We start from the raw sequence: 19,187 nt of genomic DNA, 5'->3' as shown, positions 1-19,187 counted from the left end.
GTCCGGCCCGCAAAAATTCCGGCGAGTATGCGGGCTAGGCCCAATTTTTCGGCCAGACCAGAGCCCGCATACTTGCCCGGCCCACAAAAACTTTTGCCGCAACCCGCAAACCGCACACACCGAGCAGTATAACTGCGGTTCCGCGACCCTTTTGCGGGTCCAAACCCTATCCCTCCGCCGCCGCAAGCCACACGATTCCCCTCCCCTCCTCCGCAATTTCTCGCCACCGGCGACCACCCGCCCCGCCTCCAGCCGCCATGTGGGGCCGAATGTGGAGCTCCGGACGCGGCTCCGGCAGCAGATCCGGCCGTGAGAGCGACCCGGAGCGTGAGCGGCGCGTCCGGGAGGATGGCGCGAGGAAGCGCGGCGCCCGGAGGTGGACCAACCACGGGATGTCGCCGCCGCCGAGCTTCAGCCGCCGCGAGACGGAGGAGTACGACCGCCGTAGCGCGTCTTTCTCCTCCGCGAGATCTTCCTATGTCGGATCCTCCTCATCCTCCGGCGCGGGCTTCCTCCCCGTGAAGAGGGAGTGGTCGGACGACGATGACGAGGAGGAGGAGGAGCCGCCGGCGCCGTTCGCCTTCGTCCCGGTGAAGGAGGAGCCCAAGGAGCCCGCTCCGCTCGGCCGTCGCGGAGTCGTCGGGCCCGAAGACTACGTCGCGGACGTCGACACCGTCGCCGTCGCCATCGCCGAGTGGAGCATGCGCGAGGAGGCGGAGCGCCTGCGCCACGCCGAGGAGCTTGAAGCCCTCCAGTGGCAGCAGGCGGTCGCCGCCAACGACAAGGCAGAGGAGTGGCGCCGCATTCGGTCGCTCGGCAGCAGGCGGTCGCAGGCGGCGAAGTACAGCGACCTTGTCAGCTCCGGCGAGGAGGATTGAGCGTCGCTCGGCCTCCACGGCGTCATCCATTTTGTCGCGACCTCGCCGTCGTCAGATCCGACCCCCTCTACTACTAGTTAACGTAGCATTTAGTATGATCTATGTGTGTATGAACTATGAAGTATGTGATGTGATGAACTATGTTGGTGCAATTTCTCCCGCGAAAGCGTTTTTTCAAATTATGCAGGTTTAGTTGCGGTATCTGATCTGCGACGCATGTTTTCGACCCGCAAACGAGATGTTCGTGAAACCGTAAACAAATTTTGCGGGTCGAATTTTTACGGGGTCTGCTAGAGTTGCTCTTAATGCTATTGGAACTTAACCCGATATAGAACTATTTGAAAACTATTTTATTAGTGATAGGTAGGCACAGGGATCTACCAATGGTAATCTGGCCCGATTTCAGTAGCGGGTGCAAATACATGCCTACAATTGGTAATATAGGTTAGTTTATCCGTGGCACAAAATTACCAATGGGGTGTCACAAAAACAGTGCATCGTTGACTTTTTTCAGGGGTCATCATTGATATTTACAATAATAGTGGTGGTCCCTTCAGGTTGCCCGCAATGGCAATATGGCCATTGATTTGACCGACATTAGCCGTGGGGCAAGCATTACCAGTGACAGTGCTTAGAGGATCCCACTGGTAAACTATAGGTATTTTAGTTTTGAATATTTTTATTTATTTTAGTGTGCTATTTTTTAACCATGGCTATATTTCAGACATTTTATTAATAGTTTTGTATTTAATTGGATGTAACGCAAATTAAAACTGAAAGTACATATAAAAATTCAAAGATTGGAAGAAAGATCCTAAATAAGGTAGTTAGCATGTACTATAGGTCTTACCAAAAAAAGTTTGATACTTTCCAATATGTATATGTGAAAATTCAAACATGAATTGAAACAATGAATTTTCAGGAAAATGTATTGTTGTCTGAAACTTTGCATGGTGTTGTGACATGACATGTATAGTATGCGGTTTAAATTTTAAAGATATTTGAAAAGTCTGTGATGTATGTTGTTTAGAAAGTGAAGACGGACTCGATGCACGTGCACTGCATATCAAACTAATGAATATGTAGTTGCTACTTGTATATATGAACTAAATACATACTCAAAAACTTAAGTATGTTTTCACCATTTTTAGGCCATTTTTAATGCACATGCAGCTCAAATTTGATTTATATCTACTAAATAACTAAAAAAATGCATTATTTGTCCTAAATAGACCATATTAATCCAGAAGGGTCTTATTTTGTAACCATGCAACTTTAGACATCTTAATGCAATGGTCCTTGACATTTGTACTAAATTTAAGGTTAGCATTTTTAATCGTAGGAAAGTTCAACAACTCATCAAGTTTGATTTTACAGAGCATAAATTTCTTGTATTCCGTAAATCTATTCAAAACAACACGACAATGTTCTACCTTCGATCTAGATCCAGAGTTACGCTTTTCATCATCATTTTCTCCGCTTGAGTCATCTTCTTCAGAGTAATAATAATATTTTAGATTTTGATGTGCCACTTGCTGAATAACTTGACTTATACAACATATTTTATCACCAGAACATAAAAGAAGTGAATATACCATTAATGTTACATAATCAAAGCATATAACATTAATAAATATGTTAACACACATATTTTTCTTAATAACATTTTTAATTCAATCAACCCTTTGTTAACATAAAGATTAGTAATGCACAAATCAAGATTATACATTATGGAAATAACATTCAATAAATAGATTATTTACACATCCAAGTCACTTGACAAATACATTCATCTGCAACTATACCACTGCATAATATAAGTTGAAAATTTGTGCCAAAACGCCACTCTCCTAATGCATACATTTGATTTCGCATCGAACTATCAGTCATTCAAGTCTGTCAAATTTTATGTAGTATATTTATAAATAAATTAAAGTTTCAGAAGTCAAGTTCATAATGTAATTCTATTTTTGTATGTAACCTTCATGTTAAGTTCACTAACTATTTTCCACAAACTTAACTTACCTTTATATACATATCTGAGTACATGTGTTTTTATTTTTGATATAATAATCCATATCGTAATTTTCGTTCTACAAATATTTAATAACAGCGTGATCCAAATTCTTCTAACGGTACAAGACACTAGATGTGATGTAAGTTTCAGTTTCCCTAACAAAAACAGTGCCCTAAGTTCCATCGTCCGTAACTAGGCTATTTCCTGAGTTTCTGACTTTTAATTTTTGATACTTACAATCATATCCTATGTTTGTATGCTAAATACCTACATTATTATTTTTGTTCTAAGATCCAGTCCCACAATTTTCCTTACCAACAAGATTGCGTAAGCCAAAGATCTAACTTCTTGAAACAGAAGAAACTAGTCAAAGCACCAAAAAAATTTATGAAAAAAACAAATACCCAGGAATCATATGCACAACTTGTGCTTACAAAAACATTGGAAGAATATAAAACATGCAACATCGACTAACCTGGGCGTGGTTCTGGAGGCGCGGGCTTGGGCGTGGGGCGGGCGAGGTGGCTGGCTGCTTCGAGGCTTCCCCGTCAGATCCCGGCGACAAGGGTCGCGGGCCGCGGCGGCGCAGGCTGGGGGCGGTGTCCGGCTAGGCTGGGCCGGCCTCTTGCGTGGTGAGGCGTGCCGGCTGGTGCGCTGGTGGCGGGGCATAGCTGTACGGGCGTGGAGGCTGCAGATCTGGTGGTGGTTGTGGCATCGCCCGTGCGGTCGATGCGGGTGGTGGTGGCGGTGGTCTCCGGGAGGGGGCGGCGGCGGTTGTCGGCCAAATCAGCTGGGATCTGGCCCATGGCCGTCGGTGGGCGGTTTGGGGCTGTCCCTCGGAGTCTCGGTGGGGATGTGGGCTGCCACGGCGTGGTGGTGGCTCATGGCGGTGGTCTGAATCGTGTCACGACGGCGGCTGGTCATCTCCGAGAGCGGCTTCGGTTGTCGGTGAGCGGCCTTTTTCGACCTTCGATTCCTCCCCTCGTCGTCCGGGCTCTACCCTCGTCTTAGGGCTGGACCGCTCCCAGTTGCGGTCCATTGCTCGTCTCGCGCCCGTGGCTGCGAGACAGAGCTCGTCTCGCGCCCGGCAGCAGGACCGAGTTCGTCTCGCGCCGGGCAGCGGGACCGAGCTCGTCTCGCGCCCGGCAGCAGGAACGACCTCGTCTCGCGCCTGGCAGCATGACTGAGCTTGTCTTGCACCCGGTGTAACAAGACGGGTGGTGGAGGCCTTTTTTGGGCCGGCCCTTTGGGTCTCGGCGCGGGGGGCCGTCCAAGGGTGTGTAAAGGAGCAACCTTTCAACTCATCTCTTTGGTTGGGGTAGCGACGGGTCTCGGGTGCGGTGGTGTCAAGGTCTTGGATGCCGGGGCGGCGGCCCTGGTGGTGGTAGCGCGGTGCTCATGGGCAGAGGCCGTGGCTTGGTGCTGCCCGGTGACCATGACCGTGTGGGCGGCATGGTGGCAGGGGTGTGGCGTTCGGTGGCGGTGAGTGTTTGCTGGGTGAAAACATGTTCTATCCTCGGACGGATCGGCGGCGGCGTAGCGCGTTATCTTCTTGAAGGCGTCGTCGCGGCTCTCACCGGTCATCGTGTCGCTCCAGAGGAAACTCTGACCCCCGGGTCAGGCGGTGGCGGCGCGCTAGCGTCGTAACCTTCTTGGAGGCACCGCCTTGGAGCTCACGGTTCGTCCTATGACTGGCGGCGGCGTAGCGCGTTATCTTCTTGAAGGCGTCGTCGCGGTTCTCACCGGTCATCGTGTCGCTCCAGAGGAAACTCTGACCCCCGGGTCAGGCGGTGGCGGCGCGCTAGCGTCGTAACCTTCTTGGAGACGCCGCCTTGGAGCTCACGGTTCGTCATATGTGGCTTCATCTCTTCGCGGTAGTGTGTTCCCGGTGGAAGTCACTGATTGCTCTTGTAGTGTTAGGGGTGTTGTTGTTGCGCTCAGCGCCTATGTATCCCGCCTTGGGTGTGTGCGTGTGTTGTCGTGGGGTGTGCTTGTACTTGGGTTATGATTGATCTGTGCTTTATATATAAAACGGGGCGAGAGCCTTTTTCGATAAATATGTCTCCTACTGTCTTCGGTTGTTGCCGTCTCATTCACAACAGAATAGTTTGGATCACTACTCGGCTACAATAGTGCTGCTAGAACACAAGAGTTCTAAGAAGAGAAGCAAATACTACTTGAAGAACAGACAGGGAGAGAAGAACACAAAACGCTTTCATCAAATGTCTTGCGTTTTTGTAGACATTTGTTACAGAAACTGTTCATCAAAATATCTGTAACTTCAAAAACGGATCCACAGAAACATATTTAATACTATAGCTTTATGATGCGAATACAGATATATGTCAACTGATATATAATTATACAAGTGAATACATGAAATACAAAGATTAATTCACGAATCTTAACGCAGATTAACCACACAGGGTCCGTATGCCCCCGGACCTGCGTGCCCAAATTTTCACTCTATGACTAGCCTAAGGAGGCAGTGTGTCAGTGCAGCGATGACGAGAGCAGGTAGGCCGACGCTACGCTATGCTTGCGTTGTTGAAGATGAATCATTAGATTGTTATATAAAAACACGTCGTTTTACTCGTTGGACGACTATCGTCCCTCGCATCCGATGCCTGCCAAGTGCTAATTACATTTGCTCCACTCAATATTACCTCCAATAGTTGGGCGGCTTCAACACGAAGATTTAGCTCCATCGCAAAACACACACGGAAGCAGGGACAATTACCACACGCAGGTTGAACAGGTAGACTTCCTCGTGACCCCCTCGTCCGCCCCGTGGGCCGCCAGGGGGAAACCTTAGTTGGCGCCCGCCAGAGGCCTCTCCCCCGCCTCCCTTACTCCTCGCCGCCATCGGAGGGCGCTTCGCCCGGCTGGCGTCGGTGGCGGCGGGGCCATTTTTCCTCCTCCCCTCACTATAGTACGGTAACCATTAGGAGGCATTTTTAAATACCTTGGAAAGCTCACAAAATGCCTTCAAAGAGCTAATGTGGCGCTTTTAAAAATTGCTACGGATGGTCTCGAAGGGAAAGGTGTTTGCTGGCATTTTTTGAAAATGCCTCGGATGGTCAAATGTTGAGGCGATTTTAGAAAATGCCTCCAAAGATCGGAACGCGTGCAAAATTGAACAGGGCAAGCAAATATTCAGTAAACCAAGGTTCAGGCCCCTTTCAATGCTCCACCCTGTACAGTTGCTAAGCCTGCCACATAGGTAAAAATCAGACGTGGCATCAACTGGCATGCTAATTAAAGAGGAGAGAGAGCAGATCGGTAACTTCACAAATAAACGAAGCCAGGCGCACAAACTTAGGCGGAACGCAGTTAATACGATCCCGTGTGCAGCGCTTCTCCTTTTCCCATTCTTCTTCCCGCGAACGACCAGTTCCTCGTCGTCCCGCGCCGTCGCCTTGGGGTAGCCATCTCGTCTCACCCTGCGCCGGTGCCACACCCCTCAATCACCTCCTCAGCGGTCATCCCGTTTGATCATGGAAGCCCAGCTCCGGCTGATCCTCTAGCCGCCATGGACGGCCACGAGGGGAAGGTGTTGTGGACACCACCGCTGCCACAAGTTCAGTACGCTGCCACCGGCAGATCCTCCGGCCACTCACAGACGTCTGAATCATTAGATGTGATTTTCTGTCATTCTGTATTCTGCTTCACCTCGTGCTGGCTCTCTCCCGTGACCTGTCCATGGCTCCATGCTTAGATTGGTTTCTCTAGTTAATAGACTGAACCAAAGGTAAGGGAAACTCTGATATGAATAGTATGTGTCCTGAATCGTAGGTATTTGATAGTCTGAACAATGGATCATGGAGATTCTGTACTTTGAGATCTGAAGTTCTGAACCACATGGCCTAATCTCAGATTTTTTTCAATATTCAGTCATAGAAACCAGTCCATGATTTCTTTTGCACATCACCTCTCTAATTAGAATTTACAGTCCATGGTTTCTTTTGCACACGAACAGAATGACTACTGTGTGTGGCATATGGATCGAAAGACACACTTGGTTGTTGAAGAGCAATTCCAAACAACTAGGTTATCAGGATACTACAAAAATTTCAAAACATTATGTATTGACTCGGTTCAAATATATTTCCATGTGTTTTATTTATGGAATATTATTTGCTTAATACATGACAGAAATAGGCTACAAAGTTTACATAGTATACTAAAGATCCTACCCTAATTAAATGAATACTCATCTAATTAGAGAGGTGATGTGCAAAAGAAATCATGCCATTTAATCTCTACTCCTAATGAACGAATTGGTTGAATAGTCCCCCCACTTTCAACCGGTTTATTTTCAACCGGTTTATTTTCAACCGGTTTTTCTTCGTCCCACCTCCCACCAGCCCCTCCCACCGGTTTTTCTCTTTTCTCGTCTGACCGGCAATACCCAACGTATTTATGGTAATCAATCATAATTAATCCACGTATAGTAATAAATCAATCCAGGTATGGTAAGGTCATAACTCAGGAAATTTTGAATATGATAATTATATGGTAATAAATGTAAATTACCCCAAAGGCTATCAATCCAGGTATGGTAAGGCCATAACTCGGGAAATATCGAATATGATAATAAATTTAAATTACCACCCGGTATGGTAAGGCTATCCACGTATAGTAATAAATCATATAGTAATAAATCATAATTAATCCACGTATAGTAATAAATCAATCCAGGTATGGTAAGGTCATAACTCAGGAAATTTTGAATATGGTAATTATATGGTAATAAATTTAAATTACCCCAAAGGCTATCAATCCAGGTATGGTAAGGCCATAAATTGGGAAATATCGAATATGGTAATAAATTTAAATTACCCCAAAGGCTATCAATCCAGGTATGGTAAGGCCATAACTCGGGAAATATCGAATATGGTAATAAATTTAAATTACCACCAGGTATGGTAAGGTTATCCACGTATAGTAATAAATCATATAGTAATAAATCATAATTAATTCACGTATAGTAATAAATCAATCCAGGTATGGTAAGGTCATAACTCAGGAAATTTTGAATATGGTAATTATATGGTAATAAATGTAAATTACCCCAAAGGCTATCAATCCAGGTATGGTAAGGCCATAACTCGGGAAATATCGAATATGGTAATAAATTTAAATTACCACCAGGTATGGTAAGGCTATCGATCCAGGTATGGCACGCCCTCACCTAATCACCTATCACAATCTCCAGCCCCACGCACGCACCAAAGAACCCACCCGGCACCAAACGCAGCTCCTCTCGATCCCCTCGAGTAAACGCCGCCACCGTCGTGCGATCTTCCTGACACAGACGCCGTCGCCGCCTCCTTCCCACCTACGGCGTCCCCCACGTCCATGGTGACGGCGCTCGCGTCCTACACTGACCCTCCGCCTCATATAGGTTGGTCGTTGATGGAGTGGGATGTGCCGCTGCGGTTTGGGGAGGCGCAATCACGATCTGGTTGGGATCTCAGTGTGGACTCGTTCTCTACGATGAAGGATGGCGCTGCCTCCCTGGCAAATGGGATCGGAGGAAGGGGCTCTACGTCGTGAATGTCGGCGAGGCAGCGGCCGAAGGCGAGCCCGACGGTGAGCACGGGTGTTCGTCCCATGAAATAGGCGGCCACGGAGGGCGGATCTGAGGCCACCCCAATCGCCGGTGGCTCTTCCTCCCATCGCTCATCGCCTCCATTCTCTCTCTCCTCTAAATCTTTGTCGCTCCTGCCTGATTCTGGCCGACGCCATCCGGCTCTCACATCGACCACCACCAGCACGGGTGCAGACGAGGCGCAACCGCAGACGCCGCCGCCGCCATCCTCATCCACCTCCTCTACCATCCTTCCCAGCCGTCGTCGGGGGCACCCGCCATCTGCGCTCTAGCCCACCCGCTCCCTCCTATCCCCTCCCCCTGCCTGCCAGCCCCGTGATCCATCGCACAGATGGCAGGTACTACAGCGACCTCCTCCCCAGCGGATCCGGCCTCCTCCGATGGAGATCCATCCTGGGCACCGCCTTATTCTCATGCGTGCACGTCTATATCAACGTCTCATTCCACCTCACCTGAGCCTTTACCTTCCCACCTCTGCTTCAGATCCACATCACTTTGCAAGGTATGTGCTTGATTGTTCCGAACTGGATCAATGGATTATGCAAGGTACTTTGGGTGTCGTCATTGACGGCAATTGTCACGCCATGCTACCATCGAAGGGGTCCCTCATCGATGATTAGGGTCTTCCGAACTGCACGAGCTCCATTGAGAAGGATGTTTTTAATTCTGGTTTTGCCTACATGCTTTCTTTGCCTATATCTACTTAGCTAATGTCTTCTTATAGATAGTAGCTGCTGAAGTGGTGATCAAAGTTGTTCACTATAAGGAAACAACCATGATAACAAAAGTGTATATTCCCTGACCTTTGACCTGAAGTACTTTTTCATTAGAAACTTGCAACAGCCAGGCATTGAAATTAGCAACAGCTTCGTACGTACTGAACTAATTTGCAGCACCACGTACTGAACTAAGTTAGGTTATGCTCATCGTTCCAACATGCTTAGTGATAACCACCTAGCAAGCCGATCAAACATGAAAAAATTGAAGTGCTACTGCTAATCGTACTATTCTGAATGTGAAAATCTATTTAATTGGCTCTTCTCTAATTGTACACTTGCATAAATCTCAGATCTTGCAAATTACAGTATAACCATAAAAGTCATGCTTTGACTCCTATAGGGCCTTTTGCACTTTAATATGACTAATAATTTGCCTTAATATCACAGATTGTATTACTACCTTTCTAAGTGAATGACATTTTAAATAAAACCAAGAAATCCTTCTGGTATTGAAGTGTAGGAAAGTTGAGACTATAAAACCAAAAGGTTATATTTACGTTTATTAGAGAAGGTTCTTTACTTTTTATAGGAAAACACAAAATGTTGCGATGTAGAGTCTAGGTGGTGGGCCTCCTTGATCCACTTGGTGGATGAGGGCGACTCCGGTCCTGGCACCCATAGTGCCAGTGATCCAAAAATCATAGGGCCTGGATATAGCTCTAGCAGACGTATGCGGCTTGCGCATCGAACTTGGTCGTCTCGAGCATGGAGATAGGCGAGTTGTAGACCAAGAGCTGGTACAGAGATAGAAGAGTTGTAGACAAGTGTCACATCCCTAGTCTGGTATGACCTAGACTAGCTAGTCATTTGTGCATCATGTTTAAATTTCATTTAAATTTGAAATGAGGATTGGTGGAACCCTCAGAATCATTTTTGAAAATGACCCAAATAAAAATTTCTCCAAAAGGGTCCAAGAAAATGCTCATGTTGCTCTCTGAAAATATTGGACAAAGATAAAAATCAAAACAATATTTTTAGGAGCTCATGGATATTTATTTTGGCCATTTGGATTAATTCGATAAATATTTGCATTGGAAATATATTTCTATATATATGAAATATGGTCCAAAAATTATGCCAATTATAAAAGAGCTCTGGAATAATATATCTAGCTCCTGCAAAAATTGGCATAAGGAAATTAAATGATTTAATATATTTATTAAATCAAAACAAATGTCAGAAAAATTAGAAAACAAAAATAAAAGAAGGAGGGGCTTACCTGGGCCTCCCCTCCCCTGCGCAGCCCAGCCGCAGCAGGCCGGCCCAGCCAGGAGGCGGCCCAGCCCGCCTGGCCCCCCCTCCTCTGTCGTCTTCCTCCCCGACAGGGGAACGGCGCGTGCCGACGCGCGCGCACCGCCGCGCCTCCACCTCCTGCTTCCCTGGCCACCTCCTGCTTCCTCCTCGTCGCCTGGAACGCCCCGGACGACGCCACGCAGCCCCGACCGCCCTCTCACTCTCTCATTCCTCCCCCCTCCCCTGGTTCTCTCTCCCCCTCGCACACCCGAGCGCTGCCGCCGCCATCGCTCGCCGTTGCCGTGGCCACCGGTCTCCCCTCACCTCCCCGACACGCCCAGGAGCTCCGCTTCGTCGCCAGCTACCTCCTCGCCGAGCCACGCAAGCCGGAGTGCCCCGAGGAGCCACCATCGCCATCGTCTTCCTCCTCGGGCTCCGCCGTCCGCCGCCGTCGATTCACCGTCACCAGGCCTTCCTCGACCCCGCTGTGCTGCTCTGCGTGATCGCGGTGAGCTCCGCCGCCGTTCCCCTTTCTTCTCCCCCTCGTATCCACGCCGTAGCACCGTTCCCCACCACGGCCGAAGCCTCTCGCCGCCGTCCATGTCGCCGCCGCCGTCTCGGCCCGCCTCCGCCCAAACCAAGCCTCCCTCCGCGTTCCTGGTGCCACGAGGGTGCCGCCGGGCCCCTCAGGTGGCCTCCCCGTGCCCCGCAGCCCGATCCCGCTCGCGCCCGAACCCCGGCCGCCGCCGCGAGCCTTGCTCCGGCGAGCTCCGGCCGTCCCCGCTCCTCCCACCTGTCCCACCAGATGCGCGAGAGCCCGGGCTACGCCCGGTGCTCTCAGACGCCGTCCCCGTGGCCTGTGGCGCGGACTCCGCCGCGTCCAGAGGTCGCCGGCGACGAGCCCCCGTCGCCTGAGCCCTGCCAGGTGGGGCCGGCCCGTCAGGTGATTAGCTTAGTGCTAATCACCGTTAACTAACCCCCCCCTTGACGCTGACCAGTGGGCCCGACCCCCCCCTAACCTTTTAATTAAACTAAATTAACCCCTGTTAACCCCCCTGTCACTGACGTGTGGGTCCCACACGTCAGGTTTGACCCGGACAGCCGCGTTGACCCGCTGACGTCGTGCTGACGTCATGCTGACGCATTATATAAATTCTGGATTTAATTAAATCAGGAAAATTCCAGAAATTGATTTAAACTTCAAAAATCCATAACAATTCAACCGTAGCTCAGATTGAAATAATTTATATATGAAAAATTATCAGAAAAATGCAATCTTTCCATCTGTACTAGTTTCATGCATGAAAAACCAACTTATACATGATGAATATGGGAAAACACATTATGGCATATTTAAGAGACCTAATTTAGAAATGCATTTGAACCTTTGGTTCAAATGGACTTCAAACCAATTGAACACTAGTTGCATTAGCTCAACAGCATCACATCTACATGCCATGTTCATGCATCATATTGTTGCATATGATTGTGTATTGATTGCCGGCACCGTTCCTTCTCGATAGGTCCTGCTCCGGAGACGTTCCAGAGTACCTGTCTGTGAAGCAGTGCCTCCCTTGTTGATTTACCAGGCAAGCAAACCCCCTTGTTCATTTCGATAAAACCCTACTCTCTCGCTCCTGCTCTCAGTTATTGCATTAGGACAACAATGATTCATCTGCTACTTTGTGCTGCGGTAGTTGAACCCATTCCTCTGCATGACCTGTCATTGCCACAGTAAATAGTTGAAACCCACTAGCATGTGTAGGAGTTGATTGAAGCCACTGATGTGTTCCTACCATGCTATGCCTGCTATTGCTTAGAGTTGTGTCAGGTCTGATTCATTGGGAATGAATTGGAGTGTTACGATAGGTTTTGGTGCTGAGAGTTAAGTGTGTGAACACGATTTGGTAAAGGTAGCGGTGAGAGGCCATGTAGGAGTACATGGTGGGTTGTCTCACTGGAACCGTCCTTAAGCACTGAGTTCTGTGTATGTTGTCCAATGACTCGATACTACCACACATTGGGTTCCGGTAACTTGACCCCTCTCGACTTATTAACCAACTTGATCTCGGTCCAGGAGTCGCAACTAGTTTCTGGCGTTTGTAGGTAGTGTTAGTAGTCTACCAAGTGGCACCCGGCCAGGTGGGCTTGGGACAGATTAGGCACCAGTGGCACGGTGTACCAAGCGTAGATCCATCCGGCGAGGTGGGCTTGGGAACCCTGCACACATCGTTTGGGGCCGTGAGTGAAACCCCGGCCGGATCTCCTTGCGGATGGAACCCGAATAGGCGATAAACCTGGATTAGAGTCTTATGTGGTTAGTCAGGTCGTGGCCGACACCCTCGCCAGGCTTCCGCTTGAAGGTTGCCGAGATACATGACGTGTACATGGCGGTAAGTGGCGAGAGCGTGTGTGAAGAAGTACACCCCTGCAGGGTTAACATGATCTATTCGAATAGCCGGGTCCGCGGTTATGGACTTCTTGGATGCTTACATGGTACATAGACAACTTGAAGTGGATACTCTAAAATGCTCAAGACAAGTGTGAGTGCTATGGATGGCCTTCTCGTAGGGAGACGGGGATGAATCCATAGTAGTGTATTGTGTGGTGATTAGTGGACTCGTGTACGTTGTTTCACCTCAAGAGTTTCTGGTAGTCGTAGAACAGGATAGCCACAGAGTCAAAGCTGGCTTGCTGCAACTAAACCCCACGTTACCTCTTGATACAAGTGCATGTATGATAGGATCTGATGTAAGTCTTGCTGAGTACCTTTGTACTCATGTTGCTTTATTTATGTTTTTGCAGCGGAGACTTCGGTCTTCCTAGTGTTCCCATGGACTTCGACTAGTAGCTAGTACCTCAGCTACGATCTTGATCGGATGTTGTAGATAGTCAGGCTCTTCAGCCTTTTTCTTTTGTAGATGTCTGTACCCAGACATGTAATGCTTCCGCTTGTTGCTTGATTGCTCTGACTGTTGGGTCATGTGACCCCTGTTTGTAATAATACTGTGACGACTCTTCTGAGCCTTTATCTATATGAGTTGTTGAGTTATGCTGTGATGCCATGTTGTACAGCACATACTTGCATGTTATGCGTACGTGTAATGTGTATTGCTATGTGTGGGATCTGACTATCTAGTTGTTTATTCTAAGTAGCCTCTCTTACCGGGAAATGTCTCCTAGTGCTTCCACTGAGCCCTGGTAGCTTGCTACTGCTCCGGAACACTTAGGCAGGCCGGCATGTGTCCTTCTTCGATCCTGTGTCTGTCCCTTCGGGGAAATGTCACGCGATGAATACCGGAGTCCTGCTAGCCCGCTACAGCCCGGTTCACCGGAGTCCTGTTAGCCCAGTGCTACAGCCTGGATTCACTCGCTGATGACCGACACGTTCGATGCTGGGTCATGGATGCCTGTCCCTGTAAGTTAGTGCCACTTTGGGTTTACGACTAGCCATGTCAGCCCGGGCTCTTTATCATATGGATGCTAGCGACACCATCATATACGTGTGCCAAAATGCGCAAACGGTCCCGGGCAAAGGTAAGGCGACACCCGTGGGGATACCGTGCGTGAGGCCGCAAAGCGATATGAGGTGTTACATGCTAGATCGATGTGGCATCGAGTCGGGGTCCTGACAACAAGAGCTGGTGGGCAGCAAGAAACGCATGCACACCAAAGAACAAATCTGAGTCACATGCCTACTTCTATTGGTTTTACAAAGAGCGGCTAGCTTAGATCTTAGACCAGTCGGTCACTGTCGAGGTCGCCAAGGTGATCTTACAGCACCGCCGTGGGGATTTCTCATGATTTTATGTAGGCAAGCCACAAGCGGTGGTGGTGATTGGCTGGGTGGTGTCGCTGCCTTGGGAAGAGACGAAGTGATGGTAAAAGTAATCAGGATCCGATGATTCTTCCGTGGGGATAGCCAAAGTCAAGATGTCGACTACAGACTCGTCGCAGACTTGCAGTGAACCTGGATGCGGCGAGCCTGATTTGTGGATCGATGGCGGGTCTTGACTTTGTTAGGCCGGGATTGGATGGTTGCGGAGGGTGGTGTGCTTGGTTGGGTTCCCATGGAAGAATGTGGCCTCCTCGTGGATCTGGTCATGCCCATCCTAGAGAACATTGTGTCCCTAGCTCCCTCGAGGAGCAAGGGCAGTGCAAGCAGCAGCAGGGGGTAGGGTAGATGTGGGGAGGGATGTCGGCGGCTGCTCGAGGTCATCATGATGAAACCCTTGACGTCCCATCTTTATCAATGGAAGTGAAAGAGCACGAAGTCGAGATTGGATAGGAGTTTGAGTTCTTTTTGGCACCGATCGGTTCCCCACTTTAGAGATGTATTTTTTTGCGTGCGAGCAAACAGTGGGTTGATTTTAAAAGGGATAGGCACTTTTCAACAGAAGTGCATGACGGACCAAAAATATGACCTCATTTTATTCGTTTGGTAGATATCGTATTATTCGTTGTTGTTCGTTCGGTGAAATTTCCTAATATTTGATTGTTGTATTTCTAATTAGAGCACCCCATAATCACCCAATATGAGAGGATGATAAATGAAAGATACTGATTATAAATTTTGAAGAGCCCGTGGCAACGCACGGGCGTTATACTAGTATGCTTAGCACCTCATCTTAACACCTAAGAGGTCTGAGACTCTTCCTACTGGACACGACCCCTAACACCTACACACACAGAGATTTTTTTTCACTGCTGGGCCCCGCCCATCTATTAATTAGTTGCGCTGTCGCGAAGCACTTCAGGGTCATTACAGTGAGCCCTCTCTTAACATGAATGTATTGCGCAACGTCTTTCGCTGCTGTACAAGAATTCCTGTGACTGATCGCACCGTAAACATGACCTTTTAAACATGTGACAAGGCACCTCCGTAAGCGTATGGGACTAACTTAATCGGCAGCACCAGTTCTCTATGCTTTGTTTCTGAGCGTGAACTTATACTAACGAAAATGACAAAAAAGGCATGAACAGTGATTCGAACCAGCGACTTAATCGGCAGCACCAGTTCGATATGCTTTGTTTTTCAAGGGTGCACAAAAGAAAGAAGTGTATTCTACTATTATAGTCCGGGCATGTTATCTTCAAATAGTCCATATGATAGGGATGATAGGGTCTACTTTTGCAAATTTAACAGACATAACGAAGCGTTGTTTTCCTGAACGCCTTCACATCTGTGCTGGCAATTTATAGAACGCCCCCTACACTTTGACATATTAAGGCAACTTTTCAAAACGCCTCTGATATGTGTTGGCATTTCGCAAAATGCCCCGTATACTATGACGTATTAGAACGGTTTTTTAAAATGCCTTCAATTCAATATGGATGGAGGCGTTCCGTGTAAGCGCCTTGCTTACGACGACATTTGAAGGCGTTTTCTACAGAACACCACTAGTCAAGCTAATCCAAGGCATTTTTTAAAATGCCTTCTAGGAAATGCCTTTAAAACTCAGCCGTGTTGTAGTGCCTAGTGCTCTGCAGTGCGGGACGCGGCGTGCTGCTGAGGAGCGAGGCACTCGTGCGGGCGGCCGCGCTGCGGGCGCGGCGGTGTGACGGTGCGGCGGCGGCTGCGCGGAATTTCTGGTGGGACGTGTTGGCATGTTGGGTAGGCGAGGTGGCTAGCTGCAGCGGCAGCGGCTCCATCAGATCCAAGCATATGGCGACGAGGGCTACGACGCCGTGGGATCGCTGGCCTCGACCAGATCTAGCCGTGGCTGGTGGCTGGGCGCGTTCATGATGTCCGATGACTGACCCATGGTCAGCGGGTTGCGGACGGTGCAGTGGCAGGTGCGGTCCGCTGGCAACTGGGGGAATCTCGACGGGTTCTTCTGATCACGCCGGGATTCAACCCTGGTCTAGATCTTTGCCACCGCGGGCAACTCCGAGGGAAACCCTAGATCTCATTGGGATCGAGCGATGACGGTACTTTTGTATCGTAGTCCCTCTTGCGGGCATCGTCTTTGGAGTTTGCTCGGGTGGAAGGGACCAGCGATGCCGGCGGCGTACGGACTGGTGGCGCGACTACCGATATAAATCGCTCTGACTTCAGTCATGGCAGACGATGGCGGCGTCTCCGTTGTCATTTCCTTGTTAAGGCATCGTCGTTGCAGTTTGCATCATCAGGCTCGGATGCTCCGGGGGAAACCCTAGATCGGGGTCTCCCGGATCGGACGATAACAACGCCTTTGGTATTATTCGCCCTCCTGGGGCATCGTTTGGAGCAAGTGCTGACTGGAGGGGACTAGAAGAGGAGTGGTATTCCATCTACCGCAAGGCCGACGACGGATCACGGCGCATGGCTCTTTGGAGTTTCGGCGACGGGCGCGGGCGGATGGATACGTGCAGGATGGTGCCACTGTGTGGCATCGTGATGGCGTCGATGGCAGGCCTGACAAGGTCGATGCGTCAGTACCTGCTCTGGAGATGGACCAATGAAAGGCGGCGGCAGCTTCTGAGAGTGCGTCGGACCGGTGTGTGACATAGTCCCAATATGTGGCTGGGCTGAGGCATCCGGCTTTAGATGTTAAGCTTTGATGTAATGTATGTTTTGTATTCGGTTCGGATATTCGGCACCCTTTATCAAAGACGTAGGAGTAGCCACGGGTATTGCGAAGACGAAACACACACTAAGATTTAGCTATAGGCGCGGCGGACAACCGGGGACGTACGAGACTGCGTGAGACTCACACACTTGCACAGCTGCACCATCTATCTATCCATGGCTGCTCCAACGCCGCTCCGTCACGTGGCCATGCTCCCCTTCATGGCCAAAGGCCACGCCATGCCGCTCCTCCACCTTGCGCGCCTCCTCCTCGGCCGCCGCCTCGCCTCCTCCGTCACCTTCTTCACCACCCCACGCAACGCGCCCTTCATCCGCGCCGGGCTCGTCGGCGCCGGCGCTGCCGACATCGTCGAGCTTCCGTTCCCCTCCGAAGACGCCCCGCAGAGCACAGACGAGCTCCCATCCTCGACGCATCTCGTCGACTTCGTCTCCGCGGTGTCGGCACTCGGGCCGGCGTTCGCGGACGCGCTCGCCGCGGTCGAGCCCAGGCCAGACCTGCTCGTCCACGACGGGTTCATCGTGTGGGCCAAGGACGTCGCCGACCAGCTCGGCATGCCGCGGCTCGTCACCCTCGGCATCGGTAGCTTCGCCTCGTACATCTGCGGGGCGGTCATGACGCACAAGCCGCACGCGCTCGTGAGCTCGCCGACCGAGCCGTTCCCGGTCCCCGGCTTGCCGGACCTCCACATCACCAAGGCCGACCTCAGCCCGCCCTTCGACGACCCGGAGCCGGCCGGCCCGCACTGGGACTTCGTGTGTGAGAGCTGCAGCAGCATGTACTCCAGCAGGGGCATCATCGCCAACTCCTTCAGCGAGCTCGAGTCGGTCTACATCGACCTGTGGAACAAGAACCGGGGTTCGACATCAAGATGTGGCCGATCGGACCGCTCTGTCTCGCGGTCCCCGAACCGGCAGTCCAGAGCAAAGACGACCGTGACATCTCGGACTGGCTGGACTCGAGGCTCGCCATGGACCGGCCGGTCCTCTACGTCGCGTTCGGCTCGCAGGCCGAGCTGAGCCGGGCGCAGCTTGAGGAGATCGCCGTCGGGCTAGACCACTCCGGCGTAGACTTCCTATGGGTGGTCCGGTCCAAATGGTTCGACACGGGGGATCGGTTTAATGACAGGTTCGGAGATAGGGGCAAGGTGGTGGAAGGTTTCATCAACCAGCTGGGAGTGCTAAGTCACAAGTCAGTCAAAGGATTTTTCACCCACTGCGGGTGGAACTCGGTGCTGGAGAGCATCACCATGGGTGTGCCAATACTGGCGTTCCCGTTGGGGGCCGAGCAGAAGCTCAACGCCAAGTTCGTCGTGGACGTGGTCCACATGGGGCTCCGAGTTTGGCCCAAAGAAGATGCTGACAAGGAAGGCAGTGGATTGGTTGTGAGTGGAGACGTGCAGGTGTTGGCGAGGGAGTTGATCTTCGGAGAGGAAGGGCGACGTGCCGCGGCTAGAGCAAGTGAGCTATCTGCGTCTTCTAGAAAGGCCATGGATGTGGGTGGTTCCTCGTATGAGAACCTGACAAAGATGGTTCACGAGGTCTGTGAGACCCGTGCCGGGAGTGAGTAATTCTAATCATCTCCCGATTGCTGTTTGGTATGCGTGCTTGGTACTATTTGCGCTCCGGTGGATTGTTTGGAGCCGTGCGTATATTATCTCAAGTCTTTACCGTTTTATAGTACTCCAACTATTTTTTTTAAAGTATATAAGTTGGTGATTGTACGTCGTTTTTCATGGTACACGTCCCTCCTCTCCTCGTCTCGAATAAGGATGTGTTTGGTTCAGGAACGGAGTGGAATGGAATGCCATGGTTCCATTCCAGTGTAATGGGTTGGTTCTGTCCCTGTGTTTAATAGAGTGCAGTTTGATGAAATGGAATGGTTCTAGTTCAGTTTTGGTTGAAGAGATAAAATGAGATGAATTTGATACAGCTCACCTCTTGCATATCAGTTAAACTCTGATTTTCTTTTGGAAACTAAACTATTATCAGTACTCTACTAAGCAACAAACAAATTCACACCAAATACTGTCGGATTGGAGTGCTAAACAGAAAACATATATATCATCTAGTCTGAACAGAGGGAACTACAATATGT

At 49.8% G+C, this 19,187-nt stretch overlaps 1 pseudogene; it reads left to right on the top strand.

The window, feature by feature from the left end:
* Positions 1-17,156: 17,156 nt before the first annotated feature.
* LOC119335193 lies at positions 17,157-18,939 on the top strand (annotated as a pseudogene).
* Positions 18,940-19,187: the final 248 nt, after the last annotated feature.

This window comes from Triticum dicoccoides, chromosome 7B, assembly GCF_002162155.2.
Source record: "Triticum dicoccoides isolate Atlit2015 ecotype Zavitan chromosome 7B, WEW_v2.0, whole genome shotgun sequence".
Classification (NCBI taxonomy): domain Eukaryota; kingdom Viridiplantae; phylum Streptophyta; class Magnoliopsida; order Poales; family Poaceae; genus Triticum; species Triticum dicoccoides.
This window is presented reverse-complemented; position numbering and strand designations above follow the sequence as displayed.